Consider the following 14,023-nt stretch of genomic DNA (forward strand, 5'->3'; position numbering starts at 1 on the left):
GTCAAAAGCATGGAGAATATCCATCTCTTTACAGGAGCTGTATTTCACCAACCTGTTTTTCTTTTCTCTCCCTCAACTACAGCAAAGCAACTGAGTGAACTCTCACGTATCATAATCAATAATCTCTTACTTGCTCCTGGGAACAACATATTATTTTTTGTTTGTTCCTGGGCATTTTTCATATGCAATAAACCCAGCTGACATATGTATCCATTAATTAAGAGTGTCAAAGCTTAATGACTGAGGGTAGATAAGGGAAGTCTCGCTAGCGGTCAGGTCTAATAAATTGCGTGGGTTTATTTGTAGTGCCAATCAACTGTTTTTGGTCTCTCTTTTTTCAGCCAAGTTAAGTGTGAGTTACAGTGCTCACTACTGTAGCACATACTCTAAAATCAAAACGATACAGAGAAGATTAACATGCAACCTGACCAAGTATGATATGCAAATTCATGAAGCATTTCATATATATATATATATATTTTTTTTTTTTTTAAATGAGTTACAGCCACAAAACCTATAATATTCTAGTTTCCTCATTGCTACTTCTTTTCTTAAGGGAATTTATTGGCTAATAATGTGGTCATTGGCAAAATCCTTCTTTGGTCTTCATTATTTGTAAACTGCATGATCACAGGCAAGTTATCTTTCTCCTTACCCTCAGTTTTCTCATCTGTCTCAAAAGAGTTGTTTGTGAAGCTTAAGTGAGAGAAAGCATGCAACACATAATACAGGGTCAATAGTGATTAAAAAATTGGAAAAACTTACACTTTCTGTCATAAACTCTACACCCACCAAAAAGAAAGCCCCACAGAGTCGGTTTAAAGTCAACCTAACTACTGGATTCTGAATAAAGAGGTTACCATTGTTTATTACTTGATAAGTATCCTGAAGGATTGTGTTTGCATATATATATATATAATGTAAACGTCCCAGGTGGTGCTAGTGGTAAAGAATCTGCCTGCCAGTGCAGCAGACACAAGAGCCGACGGTTTGACCCCTGTATCAGGAAGGTCCCCTGGAGCAGGAAAAGGCAACCCACTCCAGTATTCTTGCCAGGAAAATTCCCTGGACAGAGAAGCCTGATGGGCTACAGTCCATGGAGTTACAAAGAGTTGGACATGACTGAGCATGCACACACCCTATAATGTAAACTACATAAACCCCAGATTGCACAGACCAGGCCTTCTCTTTTTCCTCCAGCTCTGAAATATTTTTCTGTCATGAAGGAGGTTCTTTGGCTTATTTATTTTTATCATGTGAGCCCAGTTCACTATCTAAATGACAGGAAGTTACAGTGTTTCAACCGTAGAAAAGCTAGAGTATAATTTTTAGCAAACTTCTTCCTGCAAATGTCAGTATTGGTTTCTAATAATCATGAATTAATGTTAGTCTGCCCTCTCTTAGGATCTCATAAACTATTGTTGTTGTTGCTTAGTCCGACTCTTTTGGGACCCCAAAGACTGTAACCTGCCAGGCTCCTCTGTCCGTGGGATTTCCCAGGCAAGAATACTGGAGTGGGTTGCCATGTCCTCTGTCAGGACATCTTCCTGACCCAGGAATCAAACCTACATCTCCTACACTGGCAGGCAGAATCTTTACCACTGAGCCAGCAGGGAAGTCCCTAATAAGCTATTAAATAATGTCTAATAATTAGATGATGGGTGAGAAATCCATTTTTCATATTTATTAAGTATTTACCCTTAAACATTTTGTCCGTTGTTTCTTCGGTGACTTTTCATCGTCAGGCACACAAGGAAGATTATCACTGTTTCCATAGAAAGATTTGAGACTGTTCCACTTGCGAATGGCAACGCTGCACTTATTCCACTAAACTTCTAGTTTTCAAAAAGCCAAATGACTGGCCCATAGTTACAAACTTCTTACATCTAACTGACCTGCCCATCAGACACCTGCTTTGTAAAGGAAATGCTTCTTACTTCAAATCATTTGGCATTACAGGAACAGTTTCTGAAACCCTGATGGAAAAATATTCTTCAGAGGAGAGGTCCAATATTTCACTTCAGCTTCCACTGAGAATATTAAGTCTCTTTCTCTTTTGTTTTTTGGCAGCTGAACAAAACACCTTTACTTGTGATATACAAATACAAAAAAGAGATCACTTTTTGCCTTTGAGTCCAGTGATAACAAGGTGCTAAAGGAAAAAAAATTTATATATATATATCAAGAAGGAGTTTATCTTTGAAGTTTTCTCTAAAGAAACACTAGGAAGGGTCAGAACCATAAACCTGTCATATATATATATCTGATATTAGCAAAAATAACCTAAAAGGAGGTAAAATCTCAAAATTAATATTTTAACATGCCCCAAATAAACAAACAAAAAAACCTAGTTCAAAAGTCCTGCTATGTTTCTTGAAACCAAGACCTTGGGGTTGAAATGGAGAAAGACTGATAATTCAAAACTGAATGGGCTCAACACCATAAGAGACACAGGTGCATAGAACAGTCTTATGGACTCTGAGGGAGAAGGTGAGGGTGGGACGTTCTGGGAGAATAGCATTGAAACATGTATATGATCATATGTGAAACAGAACACCATTCCAGGTTCGATGCATGAGACAAATGCTCAGGGCTGGGGCAATGGGATGACCCAGAGGGATGGGATGGGGACGGAGGTGGGGGGGGGGGTCCAGGAAGGGGAACACATGTAAACCCATGGCTGATTCATGTCAATGTATGGCAAAAACTACTACAATATTGTAAAGTAATTAGCCCCCAACTAAAATAAATAAATTTATTAAAAAAAAAATAAAGCTCTTTTAAAATTAGGGTTTTACAGTACTCTTGGCTTAAATAAATCCAAATGAGCTTTTTTTTTTAACTGCCTCAAAAAAAAAAAAAAAAAAAAGTCCTGCTATGTTTCTTGAAACCAAGACCTTAGGGTTGAAATGGAGAAAGACTGATAATTCAAAACTGAATGGGCTCAACACCAGCGATAGGGTGGCCTGTGGATCTCAGGCAGTCCCTCCCCCTCTAACAGTCTTCAGGAAGCAGCAGAGGGGGCTGAATCAGCAGGGTCCAGCACCGTCTGACCACCTACCAAGGGACCCAGTGTCAGATGTCCAGCAAGCAGAAAGAGAGGATGTACACTGAACTCAACTTAGGTGGGATTTACACTGGGGTCCCTTTTGGTTCTTAGTGGGAGGTATCAGAAATCTGTAAGCTCTTAAAAAATGTTTGATAAACTTGCTTCGATGAGATGGTTAGACAGAATCATTGACTCAATGGACATGCATTTGAGCAAGCTCCAGGAGATAGTCAAGGACAGGAAAGTCTGGCCTGCTATAGTCCATGGGGCCACAAAGAGCTAGAGACGACTGAGCGACTGAACAACAACAAAGTTGGTTTGGTTTTTAAAGGAAAAAAGAAAAAGAAATCCATGATCTAAGACAGTAAATATTCAGCATTCTGTGTCCTTTGAGAGAGAGCAGGGATCAGAGGAAAACCTCTTCTGAAATATAATTCCGTCCATCCGTGATTCTTGAAAGGAGCCCTCCAATGCCCTTCCAGCCATTAAACTCTCCCTCTTGGGAACATGCCCTGGGAGGGCAGGGGCAAAGGTGGCCTTATGCCTGTTCAAATCTGCGAGGCCCTCTCCAAGGGAGCTCCAATCCACGGCTGGTGGGCCAAGAGCAGCTCCCAGTAGTCAGCAGCGGAGGGCTGGGTAGGGGAAGGGGGCTCTGTGAACAGCCCCCCCTCACCCCTGCAGGAATCTAGGGGAGATCTGCCGGTACTTAGCAGGTGGGGCCTGAGCAGACAGAGGTTGGGACAGACACACCTCCTCAGGAGGAACCTCAGGAAGGCAGAAACTTTGAGACACTCCCTACAGCAGAGCTCAAGGTTGTCCAAGGGAAAGTGTGGGGTGCTTCTTCCTGGAGAAGGGTTTAGTCATTTTCTTCCTGGGAAGGGAAACAAGGTCTGGAGATCAAGACTCTGCATCTTTTGATCAGAACTCTGATTTGGAGATTAGAGTCTAAACTCTCTCTGTCACATGACGGACAGAAAGGCCTTCTCCCCACTCCCACTTGTGCCAGGTGATGCCACCAAGAAAAGCCACTGTCTGGCTCTGAGAGGCAGTCTTGAAGCAGCCTGTGCTGTGGGGTGGTGGCACTGATGTCTCTCTGTGGCAGGGAGGGGCCAGGCTGGGGAGAGCGGGCAGAGGGGCCTGCTGCTGGCTGGGGGCACTCTAGAAGGGTCGGGGCAATGGGGAGGGACATCCACCTTCTGAGAGCTATCAGAACCAAGACAGGATTAGAAACGGCACTAAATATGCCAGGAGCAAGTGGTCCTTCTTGGGGAAGACGAGGGCCTCCCTGATGTTATTCCCCCACCTCTTGAGAGTAGGAACATGGGTATCTGGGGTGGTGTGAGAGGCAGGGAGAGAAAAAATGGTGAGTGTTGATGGAGAAGGACAGACAGGACCTCTGGCTTTCTTCAGTGAATGAAAAACTGGAGTTGCTGCCGTGAGATTAAGAGATTAAGATCAGGATGCAGCCAGGTTCAAAGGTCCAAAGAAGCCATAGTCCCCAAGGCAGGTGCCATTCACACTTGTTCTTGGTCCTCTTGGTCCTTCACTGACAAGCAAAGGAAGAGAGGGCGGCCGGCTTCCTCCGGAGTCCACTGGTCCCCGGCGGGGACCAAATGCACACTTACTGTGGATCTGTAAAGGCACAGCCACAAAGAGCTCCCTGGCTTCCCTGTATCACGGCACCTCCCTGAGATCTTCATCAGAGCATTCCATACATGAAACAGGAGACTTTTCGAAGCCTGTCTCCGGTGCCCGAAGCCTCCTCTTTGAGAACCAGCCAGACCCTGACTGAGGGCTCCAGGACTTTCAGAAAGGTGGGTATAAACACTCCATTTGTCCAAATATGTGAGTGTGGTGGAGGGGGTGGTGACCATTTAGGTCACACAGAGCACTGAGTAGAGTTCCCTGAGAACAGTAGGTTCTCATTGTTACCTGAAACACAGTATCAATAGTGTATATATGTCAATCTCAATCTCCCAATTCATCCTGTTCACCCCCTTTCCCCTCTTAGTGTCCAAATGTTTGTTCTCTACATCTGGGTCTCTGTTTCTGTTCTGCAAATAAGATTCATCTATATTGTTTTTCTAGATTCCACATGTATGCACTAATATATGATATTTATTTTTCTCTTTGTGATTTACTTCACCCTGTATGACAGTCTCTAGGTCCATCCACAGCTCTCCAAATCATCCAGTTTCATTCCTTTTTATGGCTAAGTAATATTCCAGTCATATTGCAATTAATATTGTACATATGTACAACATCTTCTTTATTGGGTCTTCTGCTGATGGGCATTTAGTTTCCTTCCATGTCCTGGTTATTATAAATAGTGCTGCAATGAACATTGGGGTGCAAGTGTCTTTTTGAATTATGGTTTCCTCGGGGTGTATACCCAGGAATGGGATTGCTGGCTCATGTGGTAGTTCTATTTGTAGTTTTTTAAGGAACCTCCATACTGTTCTCCATAGTGGCTGTATCAATTTACATTCCCAGCAAGAATGCAAGGGGATTCCCTGTTCTGCATATGCTCTCCAACTTATTTATTTATTTAAAACCGTTTTTTTGGGGGGTTTTAACTGTTTTTTAAATTGAAATATAACATCAGTTGTCAGTTTTGCCTCCTCACTGACTGATGAGATAAATCAGTACACATTTTGGCATGAAGGTGGATTTCAGTCTGGAAATTTATGGAGAGATCTATTTAAATGTCCTAAAGTTAAGCAAGAATAGTTATTAAATATGCAAAAATAAAAAATCATATTATGCTATAGGAATCAGAAAAAATAGATGCCATAATAATTGTAGCTATAATAGCATCAGAACAATGATTTTTACCAGTGACATAAACAAATGATTCATTTTGAATGTGCTGCAACTTAGATTTATTGTTCTCCTTTTGTTCCATTTTGGAATGTCTGGTACAAAGACTATAGATATCTGGGGGCTTTGATCCATGATGAAGCCAAATAATCACCCAATTTTTGTTGAGATGAATTGAAATTTGAATGCTTTATTTGTGGTTATAGTATGCCACCTGCTTGGTGTACTAAAAAAAAAAAAAAGAAAAGCGCTTGTTTTTTTCTTGAAAGCTTTCATTGTTTCCCTGGATTTCAAATAACTTTGCTATAAAAGATGTTGGACTTTGGTGCTTATGTTTCAGCCATCAGTGTATTTCACTCATTTGAAATATGTTGCAGAGATAGGACAGCTGAATATTAATAAAACCCAGCTGGTGAAAACTATTACCCTCCCATTCTCCCATTTATGAGACAATCTCTAAATTCTCTGAATTGGTTTCCAGACTGCAATCCCATAATCCCACTGTGTTTCAGTAAAATGGAAGATCTAGCAATGATCCAGCAATTTAAACAAAGGATCATTGGGACTGAAGAGAAAGGGTGAAGAGAACGGCAGGCTATTGTTTGAAATCTCATGGTGTGTCAGTCAGCTTTTACTGAATGACAAAATGCCTCAAAACTTAGTGGCTTAAGACAGAAGCCATTTATTTGGTTCACACTTTCTTTGCAGTGGGAGTTGGAATGTACACGGCAGTTCTTCTGGTTTAGGCTGGTTCTCGGTTATCTGTAGTTAGCTGTGGGCTAGCACTGCTTCCAGGGGTTGAGTAGCTCTTGACTTGGGTGGCAGGAATGACTGGACCACATGCCTTTCATCCTTGATAGGCTTGTTTGGGCTCCGTCATATGGTGTGGTAGTGGTGGCCATTAGAGGGGAAGCCCCAAAGCACAAGTACTTTTCAATCCTTGGCTTGCATCAGGTTTGCTAGCATCCATTGCTGAAACATGTCCTGCGGCCAAGTTCAGAGTCAAGTTTGCGAGTGCTCCATTATTTGTACTTATGGCACATAGCTTACTAAGCAAGATCAACCACTGAGTTAAGAGGGGAACACTTGTTGTATAATTTTGGCACAATTCAAAATCTGTCATCTAAAAAAATGTTTTGGGAATTCTCTGGTAGTTCAGTGATTAGGACTCAGTGTTTTCACTGCCGTGGGCTTGGTTTTGATCCTTGGTTGTGGAACTAAGATGCCCCAGACAACACAGCATGGTCAAATAAATAAATAAAATATTGTAGAGATTGGTCAAAGACAGACTCAGTGGCAAATAGCAGATATGTTCAGCTAAAATTAATCCTTTGTCCAAAAACTTTGGGAAACATTGTTTGGATGAGCAGACATTGATTATGAAATTCAATCAGAGGGACTTGTGTGTTCTGTCTGCTTAGAGTTACCATTGTCTACATTAAAAAAGTGCTGGGAATCTTTGCTTGGGTTCTAGAATGGCTTTCTTAGATAATTCAGTTCAACTCATCTTATCCTTGTGTGTCTAGAGTTTTGGTGAAAGCATGTATTTTTTAACTTATGTGCTTTAGGTATGTATATAATTATACCATGAAGACTTTTAGTAGAGTTGTAGTTATAAAATCAAGTTAGAATATGATATTGGAGCTCTAAAGGGTTGAGAATTGTTGATTCACAGAGCTGAGAGAGACAATTTTCCATCACTGCCCAATATTAGGGTGAAGCCAGAGTGTGACCACTGTAACTCATTTTTGGAAAACAGCAGAAACTGCTTTCAGGTGACAGGGTTCATTGAAAAATAAAATACAGTCTCTGTCCTCACCCCATCTATTCCAGCCCACTCTACCCAAAACCTTGATTTAGTACTTCAGGAAATTCAAGAGGTTTGAATGTATTTGGTTTTAAGAAAAGAAGCTAATTTAGTTCTTATCATTTAAATAATTAGCACCGATGTTCATAAACTAAACTTAAATTGTTCTCCCACTCAGCATTTCAAGTGAGAGCTTTCTTTTCTGCATTAAAACGTCCCTAAATGACTCTTTCACCTGCCTGGTGATTCTTTCCACCTCTTTGAAAGAATTTGTCAATTTTCCACTCTCTTTTTATGTTTCTTTGTCACATACCTGTTGTTCCAGAACTGACTTTTGATGTCAGAAATGAACAAAGTGCTAGATGCAGCATGGCTTCAGTAATTAGCATTACTTGGGAAGATTGATTTGAAACAGTGAAGGGTTTGAACTCAAGTTACTTTGAGGGAAAAAAATTTTTATCGAGTCGTTTCCACACTGTTGAACTCCTTGAATGTTTAAGAGACAGTAAAAGTCAGCTGTATCTGGCTTGAAGGAATTGACACTCCATTTCAAGAGCTGCTTATGAAAAAGAGAAACTGGAAAGAAAAGCTATATGGCACAGCCAGAGGCGGTGGAATGGATCTTGAAATTCAGAGAAGACCAGCTCCATAAAAATGAGTAAAATTAGTCTTTCTTCAAGGAGGTGGGACTTGAAGTGAAGATTATAGGGAGTAGAAATTTTCAGAATAAAAGTGACTAAGGAATTGAGATCCTAAATTATATAGTGGAGTACAAGACATGGAGAGGATCTCTATTTTCTAGATTCTGCTTGTAGCATTCACTCCAAAGTATAAGATTTTAAAGCACCAAAGACAGAAGGGGCAAGCCAGCCCTGCAAGCCAGGGGCAAACTGGTTTGAGATGCCCACAAGGCAGAAGGGTATTCTCACTGAAGTAGGGGTTCTACTGAAACTAATTGGAACTGGTGCTGGGTACATAAACAGAACTGGATTAAGGAGGGCCGTGACTACCCAAATGAGGATCCTGAGTGTGATTTGTATGTATTAGGGACTCAGGAATGTTTGTAAAGAAACATAGGGACTTCCCCAGTGGTCCAGTGGTTAAAAGTTCACCTTCCCATTCAGGAGGTGTGGGTTCAATCCCTGGTCGGGTAGCTAAGATCCCACATGCCTTGGAGCCAAGAAACCAAAACATAACAGAAGCAATATTATAACAAATTCAATAAAGACTTAAAAATAGTCCATAACAAATAATCTTTAAAAAAAAGAATTGCTTCCTTAAAAAAGAAAAGAAATGTATTTAATGTCTTTAAAGATCAGAGCAATGAGCTTACAGTTATTTGACTGCAGTTGGGAATGAGTGCCAGAAGAGAAAGCCCACTAAATTGCTTTTATGACCAGTTGAGGGTAATTAGAAATCGGTTCACTCATTTATATATCACTGGCAAACATTAAATTTATTCTCTATTGGTCCCCCAATTCTGCAATCTTGTTAAGATTGCCATTGCCTCAATTATTCTTTTTGCATATATGATACCAGTGAAAGCTTCAGATGCCCCCAGTTTAGACAGCACCAAATTCGAATCAGTGGTATCTCAATCAATAAAGCATTCCTTATGATTAGCTTAGAACTCTGAAGGGCTAGAAATTTTGCATTTTGATCTCATGCTGTATTAACATTAACCAGGGTGTTGCTATTGCAGAAAAGGTAAGGATATAGACTGAATTGTGTTTCCTTCTCCTCCAAATTCATATGTTAAAGCCCTCACCCTCAATGTGACTATATTTTGGAGGGCCTTTAGGGCAACAGATAAAATTAAATGAAGTTGTAAGGGTGGGGCCCTGTTTTGATAGGATTGGTGTCTTTCCAAGAAGAGAAAGAGTTTAATACAACTCACTCTGCATGAGCAGAGAAGAAAGCCATTGAGGACACAGTGAGAAGGTGGCCATTTACAAATCAGGGAGAGAGACCTCACCACAAACTGAATTTTCCAGCTCCTGGTCTTGGACTTCTAGCCTTCAGAACTGTGAGAAAATAAATTTCTATTGTTTAAGTCACCTAGTCTGTGGCTCTTTGTTATGGCAAACGGAGCAGACTAATATAAGTAGTAACCCTAAAAATGACAGCTGCCTCATTTGTCTTATTGTCCGTAACTGAGTTCTAGGCATCCAGGGTTGCAGGTTTCCATTTGAATTACTTTCAAAGATGTGAGGTTCTATACCTTGACTTTTAAAAAACAATTATTTATTTGTTTGGCTGCTTCAGGCCTTAGTTGCGGCAAGCAGAATCTTCGTTGTGTCATGTGAGTTCTTTCGCTGCCCCATGGCATGTAGGACTTTAGCTCCTCAACCAGGGATGGAACCTGTGTCCCCTGCACTGCAAGGCAGATTCTTAACCACTGGACCACCCGGGAAGTCCCACCAGATCTTGGCTTTGTCATCCTTGTATACATACTGCTCTCAAGGGTCAGGGGATAACTTTCTGACAAAATCTTAGCAAGGGCTATTGTAAATTTTGATCATGGGTGAGAAATTCATGAGAAAATTCCCCTGAGGAAATAAGCACTCTTTTGCAGATGAGAGCAGTTATGTTTGCTAAAACAGAGTATTGATTCATGAGCTCTAATTTAAATTGGTGAGTGACTGATCTCTTGACAATACAGGGACTGACACATCTATTTGTGTAACATGTGGATTGTCTTTTGGCTGATGGACATTATTTGGTATTTTTCCAATAAGCCCTTTCTCCTTAACAGAACTGGTTGTGCTTTTTATTTGTATTGGTCGTGCCATGCAGCTTGCAACATTTCAGTTACCTGACCAGGGATCAAACCCAGACCCTTGGCAGTGAGAGTTCCGAGTCCTAACCACCAGACCGCCAGGGAATTCCCTAAAACAAAATTTTCTAAAAAATCTGAAAACAAGACATCTTAATAGGTTCTACTTGAATTAACAGATTTTTTCCTATTATAAAGAGATTAAAACAGGTAGCATTTTGGAAGAGAGAGAGATACTACTACTACTATTATGCCTCTTGTGGGACAAATGCGTCCAGCAGACCAGCTTTAACCTTCAGTTCAGTTCACTTCAGTCACTCAATCATGTCTGACTCTTTGCGACCCCATGAATTGCAGCACGCCAGGCCTCCCTGTCCATCACCAACTCCTGGAGTCTACCCAAACCCATTTCCATCGAGTTGATGATGCCATCCAGCCATCTCATCCTCTGTCTTCCCCTTCTCCTCCTGCCCCCAATCCTTCCCAGCATCAGGGTCTTTTCCAATGAGTCACACAAATTGATTTTTTAAGGGAAAGGAAAAACCTGAAAAACTTCTAAGAAACATAGGTAAGAATCATCTTTCAAAATCATATTGATTATGCCTGGAAACCACTGTTAGTCACTCAGTTGTGTCCGACTCTTTGTGACCCCATGGACTGTAGCCCACCAGGCTCTTCTGTCCATGAAATTCTCCAGGTAAGAATACTACAGTGAAGTGCCATTTCCTTCTCCAGTGGAACTTCTCCACCCAGGGTTTGAACCTACATCTCCAGTGTCTCCTGCATTGCAGGTGGATTCTTGACCTGTTGAGCCATTGGGGAAGCCCTAGGGCCTTGGTAGAGAAGGTTCAATTAAAGTGAGGGAATTAGGATGGACTCTAATCCAATCTGACTGTGTCTTTACAAGAAGAGGAAAATTTTTTAAATTAATTTTTATCGTAGTATAGTTGCTTCACAATGTTGTATTGGTTTCTACAGTATGGCTAAATGAATCAGCTATACATAACTATATTCCCTCTTTTTTTGGATTTTCTTCCCATGTAGGTCACCACAGATCATTAAGTAGAGTTCCCTGTGCTATAAAGTAGGTTCTCATTAATTGTCTCTTTTATACATAGTATTAATAGTGTGGGCTTCCCAGGTGGCGCTAGTGGTAAAGAATCTGCCTGCCAATGAGGAGACACAAGAGACAGGTTCAATACCTGGGCTGGGAAGATCCCCTGGAGTAGGAAATGGCAACCTGTTCCAGTATCCTTGCCTGAAAAATTCCATGGAGAGAGGAGCCTGGCAGGCAAACAATTCATGGGGTCACAAAGAGTCAGATACAACTGAACGACTGAACACATATCAATGGTGTACACATGTCAGTCCCATCTTTCCATTCATCTACTCCCCTTTCCCACTTGGTATCCATACATTTGATCTGTATGACAAGAAGAGGAAATTCGGACACACCCAGGGACACCAGGGGAAGGGCCATATGAGGACACAGCAGTAAGGTGTCCATTTGTAACTCAAGGAGGCGGAGGGAGGGCAGGAAAAGCCAAATCTTCCGACACCTTGATCTTGGACTTGCAGCTTCCAGCACTATGAGAAGATAAATTTCCATAGTCTAAGCCACTGTGGTACTTTCTTCCGGAAGCCCTAGAGACAAACAGTCATTGAGCTGGGTTGTGGGGAACAGAAGAATAAGGGTGGGAGGTAGGAACCAAAGAGGAGGCTGGGACTAGGAGTTGGGGTGAACAGAGGCAAGAAGAGTTGGGAGCAGAAGCTCAGGTCTGACTGGCAGCAAAAGATGCCCAGTGAGCAGCACAGCTCCCCTTAGCATATGCAACCAGACTGGGACATGGGGTCAAAAATAGTTGTTTTGGAGGTACAACTCGAGCCTGATGGGTCTTCGTGTAGGAAATGTACTGATAGGTTTATCTCTGGGGGGTTGGGGAAGGAAGACAGAGGTCCTACAGATGATGAAGTGGTGGTGATGGGAGTGGATCATCAGTGATGTGACTGGTTGTGGCACAGTTTGGCTTATTATTAGGAGTTGTGATTTTTCTTTGGGTCAAAAAGATGGTTTTATGCTGTGCAGGGTAGGTACGTCTGTGTATGCAAAATTGTATATTTAAAGAATATATTTTAGTTATTTTAGTATTAAGGCTATCTGAGTGGATGGGGCATTCACTCATGTTTTTCTGTTGTCTGCACTTCTTAACATAGTATTTCTCAACATTTGATAACTGAATTTTAACAATTCTGTTTTTCTGTGTCAAATTCAGTAATGAATCATTTAATAGACCATGCTTATAGATGGTTATAGCACAGTTGGAAATTTTTATATGGAGAACAAAAATGATAGCTTAGTTATTACATTTTGTAGATCAAACAGTAGGTGAAACTAGTGGATGTCATAATTGTCTGCTGCTAAGTCACTTCAGTCGTGTCCGACTCTGTGCGACCCCACAGACGGCAACCCACCAGGCTCCTCCATCCCTGGGATTCTCCAGGCAAGAACACTGAAGTGGGTTGCCATTTCCTTCTCCAATGCACGAAAATGAAAAGTGAAAGTGAAGTCGCTCAGTCGTGTCCAACTCTTCACGACCCCACGAACTGCAGCCCACCAGGCTCCTCCGTCCATGGAATTTTCCAGGCAAGAGTACTGGAGTGGGGTGCCATTGCCTTCTCCATATAATTGTCTAACATCCCTCATATTTATTCCAATAATGCTTTGTTTTGGGTTTATTTCATTACCTAATTTTTTAATGTATTCTTATAATTTTCACATTCCTTTATTTACTTATTTATCCCCAAAGTTAACTTTTCTAATGTTTCGGCATATTATTAAGTAGATTAGTAGACCACGCAGAAATAATGCATTTTGAACATTGGATAGTAACATTGTGACCAGTAGAGGGCATCAAGGAATCATCACAAGTACAGCTTTTGAAGAGACAGAAATCCTGGTGTTTTAATTGTGGGACAATTTCAACCAAGCATCAGTACTAAAATAATTCCATGATATAAGTGTGTTTAAAGCATCATGGTAACATTACTGAGTGATCATTTCATGTCTCGGTCACTACAGACATACATTAGTTATACATTTCAAAAACAAGAGCAGCTCTTACTTATGTTGAAATGGAAATTGTTGAATTTTGACATTCTTAGGAAAAATATAAAGTGCTAAATATTAAAAAGTGGCATGCTTTCTAACTGTTGAAATATGTGTATACAGTCTCCAAGGGTTTGTGTCTACTCATCTCTTAAGTGTGGAAGATCGAGGAAATGCTCTCTGAGGTCTTGTCTAGTAACACAATATGTGGCAACGAGTCTCTTCACATGGAAACACCACTACGAAGAGAATCCTGTCTGTCAGCCACTGGAGGGCTCCCTCGATCAAAGCAGGACTTGGATTGAAGGTGTCATGTAGTTTCTGGACCTTGCATATCTGATTTCTCAGCATTATTTATCAAAATAGAACCCCTATTTGCATTGCACTGTCTTACATAGTTTTAGAGATTTTCTGATTTTACTTCCTTCCTCCTCCAATCTCTTCTCTCTCTGGCTTTGTAGTTTA

At 41.1% G+C, this 14,023-nt stretch overlaps 1 non-coding gene across 1 annotated transcript; it reads left to right on the top strand.

Annotated features, from left to right (window-relative positions):
• Positions 1 to 362: 362 nt before the first annotated feature.
• Positions 363 to 469, top strand: LOC145522083 (U6 spliceosomal RNA). Its single transcript, XR_014065901.1, has one exon. It is a non-coding gene; the product is annotated as a U6 spliceosomal RNA (small nuclear RNA).
• Positions 470 to 14,023: the final 13,554 nt, after the last annotated feature.

The sequence above is a fragment of the Giraffa tippelskirchi genome, chromosome 9 (genome assembly GCF_054371585.1).
Source record: "Giraffa tippelskirchi isolate mGirTip1 chromosome 9, T2T-mGirTip1v1.2.pri, whole genome shotgun sequence".
NCBI classification, from domain to species: Eukaryota; Metazoa; Chordata; class Mammalia; order Artiodactyla; family Giraffidae; genus Giraffa; species Giraffa tippelskirchi.